At 38.4% G+C, this 21,736-nt stretch overlaps 1 protein-coding gene across 2 annotated transcripts in view; it reads left to right on the top strand.

The window, feature by feature from the left end:
- Positions 1-576: 576 nt before the first annotated feature.
- The window catches only part of LOC145988498 (nucleoside hydrolase-like), a 29,072-nt gene continuing 7,912 nt past the window's right edge, over positions 577-21,736 (top strand). The window contains exon 1 of one of the 2 annotated variants that reach the window (XM_083123375.1): positions 577-661. The gene's annotated coding sequence lies outside the window, so the exon portion shown is untranslated. Of the gene's footprint in view, positions 662-20,567; positions 20,618-21,736 lie in introns of those variants that run through there. The other variant, XM_083123366.1, reaches the window with a different exon arrangement.

Here is a 21,736-nt window from a genome sequence, read left to right on the forward strand (position 1 = left end):
GAGAAAGGGGGATTGAATTTAGTACCACTTGATGCACAGATAAGTTAATCCGGACTGGGCGTACAGTTTAAAGGGAGAACTAAGCACTGCAGTGGGGCCCCAATTTTACATTTGCTGATTTTACTTTTTCCCGCAATATACATTCCAACTTGCTTGTCCCTATATAGCAAATTTTTATAAAATTATCCTCGATTTTACATTTTTCCGCATTTTAAGTTTTTCAGCTGGGTCCCATGAAAAACGTAATAATTAGGTTCCACTATATGTGCCTCCATCGTGCATCGAACCCGGGACCCTTGGATTGCAAGACAACGTGTGTGCACAATTTACTAGGCAGAAAAATAAGCCATTAAACGCAACAAAGCTTAAATACCGCACAAAACAATGCTTTCCTCTGGCAGGTTGTTAAAAGAAAGTTGGCGTTGGAAGATAACGAGGTAAAGGTAATTGAGTTCAAGTCATATCGCAACATGTCGTCAGCGAGAGAATCACTACAGGACGGGAATCAACGTGACAAATGGCTAAATCGAGAGTCACTGTGAAATTGCAATGAAGTTTGTGGCGATAAGATATCGAACAACTTACTATTATTTTAATATAGCACGTTCCTGTTGCTATTATTCCACAGGCCAAGGAAGGACAAGGTGAAAACTGACTCATAGTGAGTACTTACATAACGTATTCTTTATTTTACAGGACGAGACTTCTGTAACTCTCCGGTTAAACACACACAAAACGTTTGTCAAAGTTGGTTTTAAATCTGATTTATGTTTAAATAAGTTAATCGGGGCTGTATCTATAGGTTAGTATTGGATCAAAATCACACTGCAATATACAAACTGAAATATACCACCTCCGGGGATCGAACCCGGGATTCTTGTTTACAAGGCGGCGACGTTACCACTACCAGGCTCACTGGTTATGTGCAGCCCTACGAAGTTATTTTCGAAAATAAGTAAATTAGTAAAGTACTTAACAGAAAAATAACCATGCAGTTTCTCGTTATGAAATCTTATTGTTACTTCAATTGTAGTACTGGAAATAAGAAAACACACCAGAGATGAAGAACAGTTTCGAAGAAGGTTGACATGGTTCAGAGAGTCTCGGTGACATAGCACATTGAGAGATCTTGAATGGTCTGACTGAAATTGCTCATGTACACGATCAAAGAAACTTGGACAAGTCCTCATTTGGATTTGACCAATACTTGGCAGTTTGTACGGCAAGGAAATAAATAAATTAATAGACTAACGATTAGCCGTAAGAGATTTTTTTTATTTCTAAAGGTAGAAGTACGACATATAACAGTTGGGCTGAAAAGTTCGTAGGCTAACATAGTAAAAAATATTTTTTTGACAAAATTCGATTTTATTATTCAATATAGTTGCCTTCGAGGGCGATACAACGATTATAGCGGTCATACAATTTTTCGTTGCCATTTTTATAGTACGATTTCTCTTTAGCCTCAAAATAGGCCTCAGTTTCGGCGATTACCTCTTCATCAGTGCTAAATTTCTTTCCAGCGAGCATTCTTTTAAGGTCTGCAAACAGGAAAAAGTCACTGGGGGCCAGATCTGGAGAATATGGTGGATGGGGAAGCAATTCGTAGTCTAATTCATATAATTTTGCCATCGTTTTCATTGATTTGTGACACGGTGCATTGTCTTGATGAAACAGCACTTTTTTCTTCTTCAAATGGGGCCGTTTTTTCGTGATTTCATCCTTTAAACGATATTTTTAAAGTCTCAGCTATCTCGATCAACTTCACTTTACGATCATTTAAAATTATTTTGTGGACTTTTTTGATGTTTTCGTCGGTAACAGCCTCTTTGGGGCGTCCACTGCGTGCATCGTCTTCGATGCTCATTTCGCCTCGTTTAAATTTAGAAAACCACTTCTCAACGGTTGATTTTCCTGGTGCAGAGTCCGAATAATGTTTATCAAGCCAAGCCTTGGCTTCAACAGTATTTTTTTCGCCAAAAAGCAATGCTTTATTAACACACGAAATTCTTTTTTATCCATTTTTTCACAATAACAAAAGCTGCTTCACTCACAATGCTATATCTCACGAACTAATTATCCGGCAGCTGTGAAATTTATACACGTATCTTTTGAAGGTTAGTACTAAGTAAAAATCACATGGATTTAATTCTAGTAACGCCATCTATGAGTCAGTCTACGAACTTTTCAGCCCAACTGTTACGACTCGAAAGAAGTGTGATGTTGATGTAGGGTGTTCCATTCATTAAGACGGATCAAAGTTAGCAGTAAATAAAACGGTGTTATTGGTGAAACTTTATTGATTTCACTTTTGGATCATGTTATTAAAGGCATGGCAATTATGTGTGAAAAACAATATCGGCCAAATGTCCGCCAAGGCTTCGGCGGCACACGTCCACTCGATGGTCACAATTTTTGATGACGTCTCTGCATAGTTGCTCGTCGATCTCACCAATATGCCTTATTATCTCATCCTTCAGCTGTTGAATTGTTGTTGGCTTGTTGGCATAGACCTTACTTTTGAGATAACCCCAAAGGAAGAAATCTATTGGGGTTAAGTCGCACGATCGTGGTGGCCAATTGACATCGCTGTTTCGAGAGATGATGCGACCTGGGAACTTCTCATTCAATAAAGTCATTGTTGCATTGGCTGTGTGGCTTGTGGCGCCGTCCTGTTGGAACCACAAACCTTCGACATCCATAGCATTCAATTCAGGCCATAAAAAGTTGGTTATCATGTCACGGTATCGCTCGCCTGTGACCGTTACAGAATTCCCGGCATCATTTTCGAAGAAATACGGGCCAATGATTCCGCTAGCAAAAAATGCACACCAAACAGTGAACTTTTGTGGATGCAGTGGCTCTTCAACAATGTTCCTTGGATTTTCATCAGCCCAAATGCGACAATTCTGCTTATTAACGAACCCACCAAGATGAAAATGGGCTTCATCACTAAAGATGATTTTTTGCGAAAAATCATCGGCTTGTTTTTGCTCGTGCATCCAATTGACAAATGTACGGCTCTTCAAATGGTCAGCAGGATTCAATTCTTGTGTCAATTGAATTTTGTAAGCGTGTAGAGACAGATCCTTTGTCAAAATTCGATGTAGCGTTGTTGTGGAGAGGTTCAATTCCTGAGGTATTGAGGTGTCTGGATTCGTGGCCACATTCTCGCGCACTGCAGCAATGTTTTTAGCTGAACGGCGTAAATGAGCACGCATTGGCGTTTTCACATCTGCCACCGACCCAGTTTGTTTGAATTTACGAACAATTTTGCCAATTGCACTCTCGGTTGGTCGATTATGTTGACCAAAATAATAGCGAAGTGCCCGAAATGCATTTCTGTTTGAACGTCCATTTTCGTAATACGCTTCGATAACTTTAACACGTTGCTCGATTGTTAATCTTTCAATGGTTGCAATTGGCAAAGGCTGAAGTTGTTAAAATCTTAAAGAAAAAGAAAAAAAAACACTTAACCTTATTTCACATTTCAAATCGTTCCAAATTAATGGAACACCCTTTTATTTTCTCGAGTCCGCTTTAGACGGAAGCATTTGCTTTAACATTTTTGCTAGCATAAATGCTTCAAAAATCTTATAGCAGATAGAAACGTACTTTATACGAAAACGAAAGCATTTGTTGGAACATTTCGGTTAGCTTTTGCGATTACAATGTATAATATATACAGCACGAAAGCCACATCGAGTTACACCATCTATGGTGAGTGCAGGGTGTTTACAATTGAAAATGCTAAAATATTCTTCCATACGTGTACAGTAAACGTTATAAAGTATGTATTTAATCAGCGCCATTCTTTGTATCTAAAGCAATTTAATACGAAACGCTATTCATCTCGTTTGAATAGTTATCGTCGTTTAAAAATGTGAAGTGATATATTGTTTACATCTCACGCGGCTGCCATTACATCTGCATTCGTGACCTAGAGGTCACATATGGAAGAATATTTTAGTTTTTTGAATTGTAAACACTGTGCACTCACCATAGATGGTGTACCTCGATGTGCCTTTTTATTAACCTCCGATAGGGCATGAAATCAAAACCACAGTGAATAGCAGAATTGTTTTATTGGCAAAAGTTACATACACGTATAATCTACTTTTCAACGTAATCACCAAGAAGATTCAGACATTTATCGTACCGATGCACCAGCTTTCCAATACCCTCTGCAAAAAAAAAAGGTTCCGCCTGTCAGTTGAGTCAGGTCTGCACGGTGTCCTGAACCTCCTCCTCATTGGTGTGGAAGCGCCGTCCTCCAAACCACTTCTTCATCGCCGGGAAAAGGTAGAAGTCACTCAGTGCCAGGACTGGGGTGTAGTGATCTAACACTTCCCAGTGGAATCGTTGAAGAAGGTCTTTGGTTGACCCAGCAACATGCAGTCGGGCATTGTCATGAAGCAAAACACTGCCCGAAGACAGCATGCCTCTGCGTACTCTGCGCAATGTCTCCCAGTACTGATTGTGGTCCTGGACTCCATGAAGTCAACCAGCAACACACCTCGCACTTGGCGGGAGAGTAGATTGTAGCAGACATCTCTACGCGCCCGTCGCTCAGCTTCAACTGAAGCGAAGCGTTGGCGGCCTTGGCAGTGGGGATGGTAGGGGCAGGGGGGATGCCAATCACGCTGCGTGACGCCCCGCTTCCTAGCTCTTCACGGTCCACCTGGCGGCGCCATCGGAGGTTGAAAAAAAAATTGCCGTCGTATTATACATTGTAATTGCAAAAGCTAACTGAAATGTTTCGAGTTTCTTTCTAATATGTCCTACTTCTTCCTTTGGAAATAAAAATATATATATATTGTTATGGCTAATCGCTAGTTTATTTAGTTTTTCCTACACTCTGCTACGTCTTGGTCAATCGAATGTGAACTTGTACAAGTTTCTTTCATCACGTACGTGAGCAATTTCAGAGCATTCAAGATTTGAAATAGGAACGCTGTTCAACGACTTTCAATTACGTTCAATTCAACGACATGTACGTACATGATTAATTTGATCGTGTACAAGGCGCTTTATAACCATTCCTAAATAGAAATTCTTTGACCGAACCTTGGATCCAATGAGAAAAATGGCGTTTTCTCTGACGTCATTTCCTTTTAAGCGTTCAATTCAAGGGCTTGTTCATGATTTATTTGATCGTGTAGAAGGTGTTTAAGTGAGGCAAGGGTACAGTCACGGCCGCTTCTGGGTTGTAACAACCACATCGACTTTCAATTGGATCATTGCAAACCCGAAGTGTCCATGATTGTACAATATACTTGGATACTTAAAATCCAGACAATTGTGATTAAAACATGTAGATAGGACACAAGATCGTCGATCACCTGATTGAAAAATTAAGAGAAAAGCTGTATCAAAGAAGCAGGGAAAGAAAACACAAACTGAGGTGAATGGATGATTCACATTAGAATGAGATGAACTCAGATTCATAGCTAAAGAATTAACCTTCATGAGAAAGATAGGAGGCTCGTGTGTCACCATGATAAATTAATTAAAACACGAGGAAATAAAATTAATTTCTTCTCAACTTCTTCCATTTTCAAATGAAGATACCCGATTGATGATGGAACATACAGATACAGACTGTGCAAAAGGTTACCAGAAATGTATTCACAGTATCTCAAAAATAATTATTTGAGGAAAATTGCGAATATCAAACTTTGCTTTCATCTCTCTTTGGCTTTCTCTTTTTCTCCTCGGGTTTAAGTAATAAACCGGAAATTCCTAATTAAAGTACAGAGGAAGCTTTGGCCAGTACAGGGAAGCACTTTTTTTTTTTTTATCATTCATGATATTGATATTAGGAACCCTACCGTTTGATAAGAGGGCAACATCAATTTATCCCTAGGAAGCGGATATTTTTTACTCTACCCAAGAACTACAAAATTATATCAGTAAGAAAATAGCATGCGTTTCACTCTACCACTACCTACTTAAAATGCAGTTTACCACGCCGCAAACTCTCTCTCTCTCCTACACAGTGCATTTGAGTGAAATATGAATTAATTTCAAGAGAGGGGACGAGGGTGTTTCTGGGTCGAATGTGTAAAAAATGGTATCATATGAAATAAACAGAACGGATTTCCCCTACCCCTGCAACTTTCACGTGACAAACATCTTGAAATATGTTGTGTACAGTCACGGACACTGCTGGGTTGTAACGACCTTATTGAAGAAGCACTGAAGCAAGCCATCCATGTCTGACCACCAAGCGCCTTGTGACTAGACAACCCAACCAGCATTGCAATTCTGTGGCTTGTATACCAGTCACGGGTATACATCTCTGTAAATTGAGTAGTGATGCCAAAGAGAAATACGAGATGAAGATTATCGATCGCAATGTCTCGTGTTCTCGACATGGAATAATACTCGGTCCACGTTACGTTCCATTATTTAATGTTGTTTGGGAACGAACCTGACGAACTGGGTTTATATTTTCACTCCTTGCATTACAGTAAATTCCACATTTTACAATTATATTAATGCTTTGAACGAAAATAATGCCCAGAAAAACATCGAACACACGTTCACGCCATTCTTCTTACACACATGCACGTGAAAACAAACACACAAAGCTAAGTTTTAACTTCCAAGTGAATGTCGAAATAACAGTAAATGGAGAAGCACGATGTGCGAAACATGGGATTTTTCACAGAAAGAATTCGTCTATTTGTGACATACGTGGTTTCTATTAATAGACAATGAAACAATTATGAGAGAAATTAAAATGCATTTTCGTCTACAGGTGGTGAGGAAGGAAACAGACTGACTGGAAAAAAGAAAACATGGTGCTATTGATAGAGTGTTGGTTAGCGTACAGAGCTTTAATCAGTGAGGTCTAGGTTCGATCCCCACCAAGGACAATTTTTTAATTCTTTTCTATTAGTGAAGAAGTATGTAATATTGTTTTCTAGGCATTTTGACGAAAGGATATGCATCAAATTTGTTCGTTTAATCTGTATTTTCATTCTTCTAATAAGTTTTCTATCGCAATGGGATATAGAGATTCTATATCTAGGCAATGGATATCTTCCCAATGGTTACGTAGCTACGATTCTCCCGTCCCTTCCACCCACTTGTCTTATTTATTTACTTCATTTCATATCTAACGAAAACACACAGATATAGTTAGAACAAGAAACACACCTCGCGTCGAAGGTTCTAGACTTGAGTTCTGGCTATTTTTTGGCGAGGGTGATTATTCTTGTGTGTCTGTTTATCATCTTTGTCAAAAAAATATTCCTCATTATTGCCGTGATTAACCTAGGGAGAGACCAAAGCGACTGAAATAACAAGAGTACAGAAAATGCAAGACACATCTGCCTAGGCATGTTATACCTTGGGAATTAGCAATCTGAAAATTAACTTGCGTTTCAGTCGACTACTTGCGAAAGAGTTTCGTGTTGTCTCGTTTGCAGTGTTGGTTATCGTGTCGGACTAGCATGCGGGCAACCCGAGTTCGAGCCCAACGGAAGTATTTTTTTTTTTTTTTGTCTAATTTCATGCAACCTTATTTATAAAACTGATGTTTCTGCAAAACCTTTTGAATTGCATGCCACTTCGTATGTTGGTAATCTGAAAGCAGAAAAGATGAAAATTTGATGTTCCGAAGCGACGATGTATTTGTGTATGTGTTGAAAAAACGCAGATATTTATTAGCGAAAAACATGCAGCCACGTGATCATTGAGAACGCTTCCTAGTTGTCAGTGCTAATATGGTAGTAGCTACAGTCTGTCAACACACACCAACGTTCACGTTTACCTTAAAATGATTACCTTTCCAAGTTTCAAAATCATGAGTGCTGTCTAAAGCAATACTTTGATACTTGCGTTTGCATGTTCGAATCTAAAGAAATACGAAACTTTTTTCCCCAACAAATGACATTGAAACCATTAATAACTGTTTGCAATGTGATAATGATATCATATATGTAAAGAATAAAAATGGAGAATTTCGCTTAAAACAACTTATAAATAGGGAGCGGAAGTTGATGAAATGTCATATTTTTTCTGACATCTCGGACACGATGCCCATTAAATATACACAATATTACACTTCATCTAGAACCCAAAAAAGGTAATTTTAAAGTGCATTTTTTTGCATTTGTTGCCATTTGTCAGGTTTTAGGTCATTTTCCCCGATTTTCAGCATTTTCCCGTCATTTTTTGCAATATTGGGTATATTGTTTCATCATATTTTGTCACCTTTAATTTTAGTAATATTCTTGTCTTTTCACCAAGGTGAATATATGCCTATATATATCTCGCAGGATTGCAATTTACGAGCAAAAGAAATGCTGAACTGGTGACAGTTTTTCTTGTGTCGGGGGAAACCACCAGGTGCCCGTCTGGGGCAAACTCAGATTTAAGATCAAATAAGGAGAGGCTTGAAATACCATAGCTAGACCCCGTTTGCACTGAAAATCCTCGTTGCATATTTTATTTGAAGGTGCATGTGCTATCATTTGGTGATCTTTTTTTTAAAGCAAGATTGCATTTTGTTTAATTTCATTTTTATTTCAATTTTTAAACTGAAACTAACAAATTTAATGGTAATATTTTGCATTTTACGTCATTTTTTTTTCATTTTTTAGGATATTCTATAAGTCATATACCTATATTTTTTAAGTCATCAACTTCCGATCCCTACTTATAAATATATTAAATTATGTGGATACCTGATGGGAAACGTACGATGCACGATCAGAGAGTCTGAATGTTGCATTGAAAACTGCAGAGAACAATGACTGACTTATGAACAGTGAAAGGTTTTTCCATGCTCCAATGGGATTTTATTTATAACTATAAATAAACAAGGGAGAAGGACACAGGTAGGTATGATGAACTAAATTGTAATCTAAAAGTTTTAATTGAAGAAACAAAACACGTTCGCGGTCAAAAATAGGGCTTTCAATTTCAGGTAGATTACACTCACTGAAAGACTATTTTCAAAATTAATAGTATCCTCGTTCTTCACCTTTTTCTCAGTTGTCATACATGTCAAATTCCTCTATATTCTCTGTTTCATCATTGGGACAAACACCCACATCCATGCCCGAACCGAGTATTGGTAATATCGCACGCTAGCCAACAATTCCCGAGGAAAAGTTTTATACGCGGTTTAGGCACAAGTGGTTGGAATCCCACTTTAAACTATAGATCCAGTTTTCTTACTGTGCATAAAGTGGACTTAAAAAGAAGAAAAAAAATCGAGGAAAAGCGCTTGAAGGTTTCGATGAGTTCCAAGTACCTTCATGAGGCGAAGCTATTACGTAATTTTCAAGTGGTCAAGTGGCCCCGTGGCAGCGGATAAGTTTCACGAAAAGAAGGCTTTGAGTTCGATTCCCGTTCTATTGCCCTATTTTTTTAATAAGTCGAGCAACTAATTATTGCATTTTATTTAATAATTTATTGGAGTAAAAGTTAAATGTCCTCCTCCGTAGTCGAGCGGGTTAAGGCGTTCACTCGTCTTGAGATCGTTCGCTGCGGGACGGCGTAGGTTCGAATCCGGCTGTGGTCGGAATTTATTCGGCCTACGTATAGGGCCGGTGGCAACCCACCATCGTGAGGAAATTGGGAAGCTTCGAGTGAGTGAGCGAACCCGGTCAAGAAGACCTACAACAACGGCTGGGGGTTCGTCGGGCTGATCACCCGTCACCCCAATACTGGTCTATATCTATAACAGGTGACGGAGGAACAGTGTGGGAGGGAGACCAGCAGTCGGTAGGTAAGCCAAGGCTCTTCAAGGGCTGTAGCGCTGTGTGTTTAGTTTTTAGTTTATTTTTACGATAGTTTTTTTTTCACATTTCTCATCATTTTACAAACATACTCAATAAAATGTTATGCCTGGCGAAAAGTATACATTTGTTTCGAGAAAATGATCCAGAAATACATATAATACTATTCACAAGAAATTATCGTAATCGTTTGGAAGACAAAATTCAACAATTCGCACAGCAAATAAAATAAGAATATTCGCAATAAATAAATTTAAATATATATAGTCGCTCGAGTTAAGAAAAAAATTGGAGGCAATCAAACGGGAATCGAACCCAGTATCTCCTGCGTGTCAAACTAACCCGCTACCAACCCACCACCTGGTCTTCTGTCAGTCGGACAATCTAATCGTCTTATGAGTAACGCTTGCTAAGTTTCTAATCTATTGAAGCGCTTGTAATTATTGTTGTGTGTCACGGAGTCTAGTCAAGGACTAGAAGGAACATCGCAAAAGTTACTGAAGCTTGTCTTCGGTGCTGACAGTTGGCCCCGGAGTCACTTGGTATCTCCTTATCAGTAGACATGACCTTGAGCCTGCAGAACCAGCACACTGAAGTGAACGAAGATATTTTACGTGATTTGTAAGTTGGAAGAAAACATGCCACGCGATACAACAGACACAGGTTTGTCTTCAGCTTTGGGACAGACAAACCACACTAGGCATACAGACAGAGTATAATGTAAGATAAAAGGAAATTATTTCTCCGTCTCCTCACACTGACAATTTTATTGCCTTTTTTTGGAGTTATTTGACCACAGAAACGGAATTATATTATTGAAGTCGTATCTCGTGTGATGGCTTGGTTCAGTATGCTGATCAGGTTTTCTGACAAAAGCAGGACGAGCTACCCAAGAACAGTAATTGTCTATCTTTTATATCTGCTTCCTTCATCATCCGGTATAAGGCAGACAAGCACATACCACAAATATGTAAGAGAACTATTGCTAATTTGGTAACTTTTCTTGCAATTGAATTTCTGTCGTGAACAGCTGCAAAGAAACAAAGGCTTTCTTTTTTTTAAAGATTACACTGAATAATTGTTATTTTATTAGGAAACTAAAATGACTTCAGTATTCCCATGCAGTACACAAGAGATTCTAAACACACACTAAAACATACTACTGTTCGTTTCAACGTATTATTTCAACAATCAAGACAAAATAAAGGGCATGCTCAAGAAAAATTATGTTTCTTTGATTATCAAGTGCATTACGTGGTTAACATCAAGTTTGGATTTGCCGGTTATCCAAATATTATTAATTTTGAAAATAGTCTTTCAGTTAGTGTAATGTACCTGAAATTGAATGCCCTATTTTTGACCGCGAACGTGTTTTGTTTCTTCAATTAAAACTTTTAGATTACAATTTAGTTCATCATACCTACCTGTGTCCTTCTCCCTTGTTTATTTATAGTTATAAATAAAATCCCATTGGAGCATGGAAAAACCTTTCACTGTTCATAAGTCAGTCATTGTTCTCTGCAGTTTTCAATGCAACATTCAGGCTCTCTGATCGTGCATCGTACGTTTCCCATCAGGTATCCACATAATTTAATATATTTATAAGTAGGGATCGGAAGTTGATGACTTAAAAAATATAGGTATATGACCTATAGAATATCCTAAAAAATGAAAAAAAAATGACGTAAAATGCAAAATATTACCATTAAATTTGTTAGTTTCAGTTTAAAAATTGAAATAAAAATGAAATTAAACAAAATGCAATCTTGCTTTAAAAAAAAAGATCACCAAATGATAGCACATGCACCTTCAAATAAAATATGCAACGAGGATTTTCAGTGCAAACGGGGTCTAGCTATGGTATTTCAAGCCTCTCCTTATTTGATCTTAAATCTGAGTTTGCCCCAGACGGGCACCTGGTGGTTTCCCCCGACACATCAAAGACTGTCACCAGTTCAGCATTTCTTTTGCTCGTAAATTGCAATCCTGGGAGATATATATAGGCATATATTCACCTTGGTGAAAAGACAAGAATATTACTAAAATTAAAGGTGACAAAATATGATGAAACAATATACCCAATATTGCAAAAAATGACGGGAAAATGCTGAAAATCGGGGAAAATGACCTAAAACCTGACAAATGGCAACAAATGCAAAAAAATGCACTTTAAAATTACCTTTTTTGGGTTCTAGATGAAGTGTAATATTGTGTATATTTAATGGGCATCGTGTCCGAGATGTCAGAAAAAATATGACATTTCATCAACTTCCGCTCCCTATTTATAAGTTGTTTTAAGCGAAATTCTCCATTTTTATTCTTTACATATATGATATCATTATCACATTGCAAACAGTTATTAATGGTTTCAATGTCATTTGTTGGGGAAAAAAGTTTCGTATTTCTTTAGATTCGAACATGCAAACGCAAGTATCAAAGTATTGCTTTAGACAGCACTCATGATTTTGAAACTTGGAAAGGTAATCATTTTAAGGTAAACGTGAACGTTGGTGTGTGTTGACAGACTGTAGCTACTACCATATTAGCACTGACAACTAGGAAGCGTTCTCAATGATCACGTGGCTGCATGTTTTTCGCTAATAAATATCTGCGTTTTTTCAACACACACACAAATACATCGTCGCTTCGGAACATCAAATTTTCATCTTTGCTGCTTTCAGATTATCAACATACGAAGTGGCATGCAATTCAAAAGGTTTTGCAGAAACCTCAGTTTTATAAATAAGATTGCATGAAATTAGACAAAAAAAAAAAAAATACTTCCGTTGGGCTCGAACTCGGGTTGCCCGCATGCTAGTCCGACACGATAACCAACACTGCAAACGAGACAACACGAAACTCTTTCGCAAGTAGTCGACTGAAACGCAAGTTAATTTTCAGATTGCTAATTCCCAAGGTATAACATGCCTAGGCAGATGTGTCTTGCATTTTCTGTACTTTTGTTATTTCAGTCGCTTTGGTCTCTCCCTAGGTTAATCACGGCAATAATGAGGAATATTTTTTTGACAAAGATGATAAACAGACACACAAGAATAATCACCCTCGCCAAAAAAAAGCCAGAACTCGAGTCTGGAACCTTCGACGCGAGGTGTGTTTCTTGTTCTAACTATATCTGTGTGTTTTCGTTAGATATGAAATGAAGTAAATAAATAAGACAAGTGGGTGGAAGGGACTGGAGAATCGTAGCTACGTAACCATTGAGAAGATATCCATCGCCTAGATATAGAATCTCTATATCCCATTGCGATAGAGAACTTATTAGAAGAATGAAAATACAGAATAAACGAACAAATTTGATGCATATCCTTTCGTCAAAATGCCTAGAAAACAATATTACATACTTCTTCACTAATAGAAAAGAATTAAAAAATTGTCCTTGGTGGGGATCGAACCTAGACCTCACTGATGAAAGCTCTGTACGCTAACCAACACTCTATCAATAGCACCATGTTTTCTTTTTTCCAGTCAGTCTGTTTCCTTCCTCAACACCTGTAGACGAAAATGCATGTTAATTTCTCTCATAATTGTTTCATTGTCTATTAATAGAAACCACGTATGTCACAAATAGACGCATTTTTGCCCGGCGTTACCTTCTCCAGAATGTGGCCATCGAGATCTTCCTCGCCAGCCGAATTTGCTCCTCAGGTTCCAGGAGGTCAGGAGGCCCTCACGTAGCCACGCCCATCGTCTGCAACATCCAGGTAAGGTGACGCCGAGTGTGTCTGTCTTGGTAAGCAATGAGACCGCGAGATCGCCCTTCATTCAGGAATGCAAGAGAAGCGACCCTCTTGCCTGTGACTCAGTAAATTGCAATCCAAAACGAAACACCTTTGTTCAGTTAAACTTTCATAATAACAATAACAAACACTTTAATATTGCATATCAGAACGTACGAGGGCTAAGAACGAAAACAAAACAGTTTTACCTAAGTGTATTATCCAATAATTACGATGCGGTGGCATGTTCAGAGACTTGGTTAACGTCTGCGCATGCTAGCGAGGAACTGTTTGACGACAGATACGTCGTATTCAGGACAAACCGTGACCCGATCGCCTCGGGGAAGACCAAAGGCGGAGGTGTCCTGTTGGGTGTTCGACGGAAATTCCAAGCCTCCAAAATAGACTGCAATCTTGAGGACCCTACCGTTGAATGTTTAATTGTTAAAGTTAAAATGGATGACGAAACTAACTTGAATATGTGTGTAGTATATGTCCCGCCTGATTCCCCATCTAAAACATACGATACACTGTTTGATCATATAACCTCGCAATGTCCGACTGGGTGTCGATTACTTCTGACAGACGACTTTAATACTCCAGAAATCGTAGGCTCACATTCAGATTTACTAAATTCAGGAAACACGTGTCTACATTTGCAAAATTTCCTCGAATTCCATTCATTAAAAAACTGTAACGATGTGTTAAACACTTATGGCAAAACGTTAGACTTAACCATAACCAATTTGAACTACGTGTCTGTTAAAATGAATGAGCTTCCGATAGTACCTGAAGATAAGCACCATCCTGCACTAATTCTGTGTGCTTCTCACTCACAACCACGCAAAATCAAACGCGAGGCAAGACAAAAACGATATAATTTTCAAAAGGCTGATTTTTTAAAACTATTCAAAGAATTTCAAGTTGTAAACTGGGATGTATTAAGAAATTATAAAGATGTAAATGATGCGGTCCGTACATTCTATGCCATTTTAAACTCGGTATTTGATAAATGCGTCCCCTACACGAACCTCAAGTCGCAACTATATCCATGCTGGTTCACCTGGGAAATAAAAAAGGATATAGCTCTTAAAGCTATGCATCACCGGAAATGGAAAAGACTGATCGGGGATGCCGCCTTTCATGAAGCTAAATTTAAAGAATTGCGAAAGAACGTTAAAAAACGCATCTCCAAGGCGTACGATAAATATCTGCTAAACTGTGAATTAGGTATACAATACGATCCCAAAAGATTTTGGTCCTTTGTAAAAAACAAAAGAAAGAAAACACCAACCCACCCCACCACCTACCAAAATAAATCTCTACGAAGCGGAAAAGAGATTGCGGATGCATTTGCTCGTCATTTCAAATCAATCTATAGCGATGACAAATCAAGCTACGAAACAACATTCCCCCTGGATAACACTAACGAACTATTGGACATGCTCCATATTGGTGAAATTTCCCTAAATGACGTGGAAGATGCAATAAAATCACTAAAACCGAAAAGATCTGTTGGTCCCGATATGGTCCCCCCGTACGTGATAAAGGGATGCTCGGAAAGCCTTAAGTACCCGCTACACATCTTATTCAATCTCTCACTCTCTACTTGCATTTTCCCGGAAATATGGAAGCTTTCTGAGGTGTGTCCCGTACCAAAGACCTCCGACAAAGCTGATATCTACAACTATAGACCAGTCGCTCTTATTTCAACTCCTGCAAAACTCTTCGAACAAATCTTATGTAAATACATTTCCAGACACCTTCATCCGATACTGTCCCCTCACCAGCATGGATTCATACCTAAACGGTCCATTGTAACAAATTTATTGGAAATCTCCGACTTTATAACCTTGATGCTGGACAGGAAAGTGCAAGTTGATGTAATTTATACTGATTTTTCAAAGGCGTTCGATCTTGTTGACCATGATACACTTCTCCAAAAGCTTCACCATCTTAACATCTCAGCCCGTGTTTTAAAACTTATCTCCTCCTACCTGAAAGACCGAAAACAGTATGTTAGATATGATAATAGCATGTCTACTGTATTTCAGACCTCCTCGGGTCTGAAAGTACGCAGAGAAGGATCGAGAAGTAAAGAGTAGTGTTCGTAGGGATCAAAGAAATTGGGTAGACAATCTGTCTCAGCAGGCGGAGGAAGCAGCAAAAAAGAGGAATCTTAAAGAACTATACAACATCACAAAAGTTCTGTCAAGGAAACAGATGCCGAGAAATCGACCAGTGAGAAGTAAAGATGGTACCCTCCTTACGAATACTGAGGACCAACTGAAACGTTGGAAGGAGCACTTCTCTGCAACCCCGCTCTGTGGATGCTCAGATAGACCAGGGGGAAGAGGAAGATGATAATGATGGTGATGTTGGCCCCAGTGTAAGAATTAGGACGGATGTTCCAACAGTAGGAGAGATTAAATAGGCTCTGAGAGAGGTACGTAATTGTAAAGCAGCTGGTGTCGACAACATACCACCGGAAGTGCTGAAAAGTGATATAAACACCACAGCAAATATGTTGCAGCCCTTATTTGAGAAGATATGGATAGAGGGAGTGATGCCTAAGGACTGGAGGAGTGGCCTGTTGGTGAAGCTACCGAAAAAAGGGGATACATCAAAGTGTGACAACTGGAGTGGTATAGCACTTCTCTCCATTCCGAGTAAGATCTTCACTAGAGTTATCCTAAACAGAATTAAGGAGCATGTTAACTTGAGACTCAGAAGAGAACAGGCAGGGTTTCGACCAAATCGTTCCTGTATTGATCAAATTAACACCTTGCGGATAATTTTGGAACAATGTATAGAATGGTCATCTCGTCTCTATACAGTTTTCGTTGACTTCGAGAAAGCATTTGACTCGGTCAACAGAAATGCAATGTGGAAGGAAGTGAAACGATATGGAGTGCCAACAAAAATTCTTGATCTTATCCGAGAAACTTATCGTGATTATACATGTAGAGTTATACATGAAGGCCGTGTATCTGAACCAATAGATGTGCAGTCTGGAGTGAGGCAAGGTTGTATATTATCACCTACAATGTTCCTGATCGTGATCGATGCAGTGATGCGAAATGTAATAGGAGGGAAAAGACGTGGTATCCAATGGGGATTGAATAACAGACTAGAAAACCTTGATTTTGCAGACGATTTGTGCTTCTCATCTGAAGCACATGGTGATATGCAAACAAAACTAGCAGATCTGATAGAAAGTGCAAAAAAGCAGGACTTGTGATTAACTCCAAGAAGACCAAGGCACTGAGGATTAACTCCACAAAAACAGACCCGTTTAATATTGGTGAAGAGATTATTGAAAATGTGGATAGCTTTACTTACCTGGGTAGTGTAGTGGCAAAAGACGGAGGGGCTGCACAGGACGTTTCTCAACGAATCCAAAAAGCAAATGGCACCTTTGTGAGGCTCTATCCAGTATGGAAAAACAAGAAGATATCTATGAAGACCAAACTTCGTATTTTTCGAAGTAATGTTAAGTCTGTACTGTTGTATGGGTCTGAGACATGGAAAGTAACAAAAACGATTACCTCTAAATTACAGACCTTCATCAATCGCTGCCTGAGAAAAATTTTGAATATCTTTTGGCCAGAAGTGATTCAAAACCAAGAACTTTGGAGAAAATCTGGAGAAACCGAGGTGTCCATACAAATAAAGCGGCGAAAATGGAATTGGATAGGGCATACGTTGAGGAAGGAAAATGAGGCTGTCGAGAGAGAGGCACTAGACTGGAACCCGCAGGGAAGAAGGAAAAGAGGGAGGCCTAGACAGACGTGGCGAAGATCTGTTCACGCTGAGGCCTTGGAGGAAGGAAAGAGCTGGAATGCAGTGAAGAGAATTGCCGTCAGTAGGACCAGGTGGAGATGCTTTGTTGATGCCCTATGTTCCACAGGGAACAACAGGAATTAAGTCAAGTCTGAGGTGTGTCCCGTACCAAAGACCTCCGACAAAGCTGATATCTACAACTATAGACCAGTCGCTCTTATTTCAACTCCTGCAAAACTCTTCGAACAAATCTTATGTAAATACATTTCCAGACACCTTCATCCGATACTGTCCCCTCACCAGCATGGATTCATACCTAAACGGTCCATTGTAACAAATTTATTGGAAATCTCCGACTTTATAACCTTGATGCTGGACAGGAAAGGGCAAGTTGATGTAATTTATACTGATTTTTCAAAGGCGTTCGATCTTGTTGACCATGATACACTTCTCCAAAAGCTTCACCATCTTAACATCTCAGCCCGTGTTTTAAAACTTATCTCCTCCTACCTGAAAGACCGAAAACAGTATGTTAGATATGATAATAGCATGTCTACTGTATTTCAGACCTCCTCGGGTGTCCCGCAAGGATCGAACCTTGGACCACTGCTATTTCTTGTGATTGTTAACGATCTCCCAGAATGCCTGCTACATTCCAAGAAACTCTTGTACGCGGATGACCTGAAAATATTTAAGTCTATAACGAACGATAATGATACCTTGGAACTGCAAAACGACATTGAAAATCTTGTAGAATGGTGCGCTAAAAACAAACTAAAACTCAATTTTAACAAATGCAAAATTATGACTTTCACTCGAAAGAAACAACCCTACACGCACACTTATACAATCAGTGGCCACACCTTAGGCAGAGTGTCAAGTTACAAAGATCTTGGTGTTCAGTTTGAAGAAAATAACAGTTTCCGAAAACACATCGACCGCATTGTAGCAGAAGGGTACCGTAACCTAGGGTTTATAATGAGAATGGGAAACGACTTTAAGAAATTAGAAACATTCCAAACGCTATACAACACCTACGTAAGGTCGAAATTGGAATACGCGTCTATCGTCTGGTCCCCACAAAACCTAAATGAAACCAGCAGAATAGAGAATGTACAAAGCAAGTTCCTTCGATTCCTAGGACTGAAAAGAGACGGCGTTTTCCCCAAATATACTCCTTATCATACCCTAAAAAAATACTTCAATGTATAATCCCTAGGCGATAGAAGAAACATACATCAGTTACTATTCTTACATAAACTTTTAAACAACTCATTAGACTCCTCTCAGCTGCTTTCAGAAATCCCTTTTTATGTACCATATAATAAGGTAAGACCACGGAAAGAGCTGTTTCAAGTACCGAGAGCACAAACAAAGTCAGACAATGCGACATCCACTCGGAGAATGTGTAGGTTATATAACGAAATTGCAAAGACATATGATAAGATAGACATCTTCCAAAGTTTTCGAAAATTCAAAAGGGAAACAGAAACTTATTTCCAAAGCCAGACTTAACTTTGTTTATTAGTTCAGTCTCTTTATGTACAGGCGTAGAGTCCATCCTATTTTTCTTTTTTCTTTTGTGTTATTTACTAATTACTGTCATTACATCTATATATCATCGTTTTTAAATGTAAGGTGAAGTACATATGTTTTTCCTTGGTTATTTTCTTGGTTATCATGTGTAAGTTCTAACCCAAACTGTCAGGTTAATACTTTATACTTCTCTTTCATATCTAATCTTATATTAATTTTTATATTACTGTAACACATATTATCATATTATTGTACTTTTTGAATTCTTCTGATTGCATATTTTGTGTACCAAACAGTGTTATAATTTCATACCAACAAGACATGTAGTGTCATGTCTTTAAATAAATAAATAAATAAATAAATTCTTTCTGTGAAAAATCCCATGTTTCGCACATCGTGCTTCTCCATTTACTGTTATTTCGACATTCACTTGGAAGTTAAAACTTAGCTTTGTGTGTTTGTTTTCACGTGCATGTGTGTGAGAAGAATGGTGTGAACGTGTGTTCGATGTTTTTCTGGGCATTATTTTCGTTCAAAGCATTAATATAATTGTAAAATGTGGAATTTACTGTAATGCAAGGAGTGAAAATATAAACCCAGTCCGTCAGGTTCGTTCCCAAACAACATTAAATAATGGAACGTAACGTGGACCGAGTATCATTCCATGTCGAGAACACGAGACATTGCGATCGACAATCTTCATCTCGTATTTCTCTTTGGCATCACTACTCAATTTACAGAGATGTATACCCGTGACTGGTATACAAGCCGCAGAATTGCAATGCTGGTTGGGTTGTCTAGTCACAAGGCGCTTGGTGGTCAGACATGGATGGCTTGCTTCAGTGCTTCTTCAATAAGGTCGTTACAACCCAGCAGTGTCCGTGACTGTACATAGTAAAGGTTAAAATAAGTAAAGTATACATTTCCTAAAGAGGGTAGGGTAGGGTCTCCTCGATGGCTCAGTGGTTGCGTCGTCACCTTGTAATCAAGGGGTTCCAGGTTTGATATCCGATGGAGGCACATAGTGGTTTAGATCCCACTTTAAACTGTAGGTTCAGTCCCGATTAGCCTTACTGTGCATAAAGTGAACTTAAAACATCTAATCAATCAACCTAAAGATGGTATGTGGATTTTTAGTGGTCCACAGTTTACACCATGATATTATTCAATATATTTTATTTTAAAATATATATCACACCAATCTTCAGGATGAACGAGATCGAGAATGTATGGAACTCGAAAATCGCATTTACTAAGTGTCTTCACGGAACGATTCATTGAGCATATGACATGTTTAGTTGATTTCAACTTTTCTAACAATGTTTTGCTTCCGACATTCCGAATAACACAAAATGAATGCTACAGTAAAAGTGCATATAATTTGGGGTACGATAATAGCTATAGGCCGTTTGGTAGTCGATACTAAAGTGAATGTTTTTGGAAGACAATACCATAGAGTATTTTTTTACAATACTTTGTGGGTGCAGTCACGTTTATTATACCTCTTAATATCACAAATACAATGCACATTTGAAGTAAAACTGTCGTATACAGACAAACTCCCTATAGGCGTGAAATATCTGACTTTTATCTTTTGTTATTTGTCTCGTTACTCGAGCCATTATGACTATCTTGTGTCGTTTAAATTTGTTATGCATTTGTTCTAACTATGCTTTATTAGTGTGATGTGTTCCATATCGATAAATGTGTTATTGACTGAGGTAAATTGGTATGATATCCTTTCTCTTACACTCAAGCTCATTATGCGCGTGCCTTCGAACACACACACAACCGGCCGTTGCTAAGGTACAAGCAATTCAGTGTTCTTCCTCCTCCATCATTCAAAATAAGATGCATTAACACTTTGTTTAATCACAATACGTAGGGTAAAGTAGGGGTGGAGAAGCCGAGGTTGATGACTTGGGGCTTGATACATACACCCAGTCGTCGTCAATGACTTAGCTAATCTAACGTTGGTCACCAACATTTTAGACCGTTATGATAATTTTAGTGTACAATTGGCTAATTCTGATTTCTTATTAGATCGTCTGTGTGTGTATGTTTTAGTTACAAAACTCCGATACTATGAAACATAATTTATTCAAATTACTTTTAAAAATACTCGCGAGAATACGCGTTTTCTTCTTTAGCTATTACAATCTTGCTTTTGATAGTTCACACGGTTACAGAGTTAGTTACTTGAAAAAATACGTTACTGAAGTTCACAATAGCAAATTTGGAAGTTAACATTCCCGATTTTTTTTTAAAAAAAGGCAGGCAATTATTTTTTATCGTTACATTAGGCCTGTATAAAGAGCGGTTTGCTAGTCGCCATTTCGAATTAATAATTTCGGGCCGACTTAAACATGGGATTTCGGGAAACTTTTAGTACGCCATCAATCTTCAGCTTTACACTACTTTTTGCAAAAAAGTGGTGTAAAACTCTAAAATTGATGAGGTGTCACCAAGGATAGTAGGGTTAGAGAGAGGAAGGAGGGAAAGATTATGAGTAAGAGAGTTGGAAAGAGAGAGAGAGAAAGTTATTGCCAATGCTGATATAGATTATACATTTATTACACAATCTGTTATGGACGCTATTTTCCATCTGAATTCTTCCGTAATTGATGAAGCTAAAAACCTGAAAATTGATATGGTGATAAATTATGCTAATTAATTCGGATTATATGGTTAGCAAAATTGGAGAAAGCCATAAATTCAGATTTTTCTGCGACCAGAGCTCTCATTTTTAATGGATTTAGCGTTACTTTACTGCTTTGAAGAAATCGTGTGTAAGACGCAGTCGCAATAAAACCTCATGAGAAGAAAATCTAAAAGCCTGTAACTGTGAGCGTGGTTTACTTATAGTCTCTCAGGTATGTAGACAACTATCACCATTGCCGTTATACTGTATAAAGTTTTAAAAAT

The sequence above is a fragment of the Lepisma saccharinum genome, chromosome 1, assembly GCF_977018435.1.
Source record: "Lepisma saccharinum chromosome 1, izLepSacc3.1, whole genome shotgun sequence".
Classification (NCBI taxonomy): Eukaryota; Metazoa; Arthropoda; class Insecta; order Zygentoma; family Lepismatidae; genus Lepisma; species Lepisma saccharinum.